A 1,972-nucleotide genomic window follows, 5' to 3' on the forward strand; every position below is an offset into this window, starting at 1 on the left:
ATGGATGAGGTTGTCTCTTCTTGTTTTTGAGTCGTATGGTTGATGAATTACGTTTGAGATGTCATCATTTGTTCCATCATGAGTTCCATGTTTGACTTTGGTTGGGTGGGTTGTTGGAATGGTTGGAAATTTTGTTGGAAAGGTTGGGAGGTTGGTGGGTTAAGTGGTTGAAATTGTTGTTGTCTTGGTTGGAAGGTTCTTCCTTGGAAACCCGGTGGACCTTGATTGAATGTTGTGTTTTGTTTTTGAGCTTGAAAGTTTGGTTGTTGTGACTTTTGTTGGAAGGTTGGGTTTTGGACATTTTGAGAGCCATAGGAGAAGTTTGGGTGGGCTCTCATTTCGGGGTGATATTGGTTGTTGTTAAATGCTTGCTTGGTAGGACTAGACTCCCATATCCCGTTCACTTGCTCCATACAACTTCCATCTCCAACCACCAAAGGACACTCATTGGGTGGGTGTCCTTGGTCTCCACAAAGCTCACAACTATAGACTTGGTTTCTCATAGAAGAATTGCTAGATGTCTTGCTTGAGCTCATCAAAGCAACTTGTTGCTTAAGCTCTTCTATCATCTCTTTCACTTCCACATTGTTGGCCGATTCGACCGTTGACTTCCCTTTCCTCTTGTGCCTATCATTGTTCCAATGAAAGGTACGAGAAGCCATTTCTTCAATAAGCTCCTTCCCCGTCTTGTGATCTATCTTATCCAATGCTCCCTTCGGTAGGAATCAAGGTTCATCTTCATCTCATTGTTTAACCCTTCATAGAAGTTGTTGATGAGCTCATCATCCCCAATACCGTGGTGAGGACATAGCCTTTGGAGGCCCTTGTACCTCTCCCATGCTTCATAGAGGGTCTCATCTTCTTGTTGGGTGAACCCTTGGAGCTCACTCTTGATTCTTGCGGTTCGTTGGGGTGGGAAATACTTGTTGAGAAAAGCCTTAGAGACATCGTCCCAAGTCCGAAGGGAGTCGGGTTCACAACTTTTAAGTCATTCCTTGGCACTTCCCCTCAAAGAGTAAGGGAAAAGCCTAAGGCGTACGGCATCCTCCGTCACTCCATTGGCCTTGAACATGTCACAACTATCCAAGAACTCGTTGAGATGCTCGTTGGGATTTTCGGTGGCTCCCCCTCCGAATTGATTCCCTTGGACAAGTTGAAGCAAGGTGGCTTTCACATCGAAATTGTTGGCTTGAATGGGTGGTTTGACGATACTCGGATTCACCACCTTTTTAGGAGCCAAGTTGTCTCTCATAGGAACCATGGCCATTGTCACTTCCGTTTAGGTGTTTGAAAAGGATTTTCGAAAGCTTCAAAGACCCGTGGTTCTTCTTGAAGGTCCTCACCATTCGGATTTTCTTGAGGAATCGGTGTTTTATAAGCCCTCTTCTACGGAGTGAATTTAGTCTTCTCGCGGTTGCTTCGATCTCGTGGTCAATCGGACGAATTGGTTGACCTCTTCGAGCTTTCCTAACCATGCAAAAAGTCCTACACACTCAAGAGAGGGGTTAGTAACAAAAGACTTGGTCTAAACAAGAACGAAAACAATTAATATCTAGCCGAACTCCCTAAGAACGGCGCCATTTTGATAACGGGGTAGAGGTCGTCGTGCCGATCAAACAAATTAACTCAACTAGCGTAGTAGGGTAGTCGAGGTCGAACCACAGGGAGATCAAGTTTGAATACTAGTTTTGTCTTAGATTATAAGTTAGCTACGTGAATCAAGAAATTGGTTGACATTAAACTAATTAACTAAATTAATAACTACTAAAACAATTAAAGTAAGAAAGCAAGTAATAGAAATGGCAATTCAACAAGAGAAGTGAAAATGAGCAAGAAAAGATTAAGTTGTAAATCAAATGATTAAAGGGCCTAGAACTCGGTTCTCCCACAACGATTCATAATTCCACGTCACGATTCCCTAGGCTAATCACTCGGGTAGACAAGCAAGGGGGAGATGGCTCTAATTCGCCTA

The 1,972-nt window shown here is 43.4% G+C and overlaps 1 non-coding gene across 1 annotated transcript; it reads left to right on the forward strand.

Annotated features, from left to right (window-relative positions):
* Positions 1-791: 791 nt before the first annotated feature.
* LOC141589268 (small nucleolar RNA R71) lies at positions 792-898 on the forward strand. The gene has a single exon (XR_012520215.1). It is a non-coding gene; the product is annotated as a small nucleolar RNA R71 (small nucleolar RNA).
* Positions 899-1,972: the final 1,074 nt, after the last annotated feature.

The sequence above is a fragment of the Silene latifolia genome, chromosome 6 (genome assembly GCF_048544455.1).
Source record: "Silene latifolia isolate original U9 population chromosome 6, ASM4854445v1, whole genome shotgun sequence".
In the NCBI taxonomy this organism is placed as follows: Eukaryota; Viridiplantae; Streptophyta; class Magnoliopsida; order Caryophyllales; family Caryophyllaceae; genus Silene; species Silene latifolia.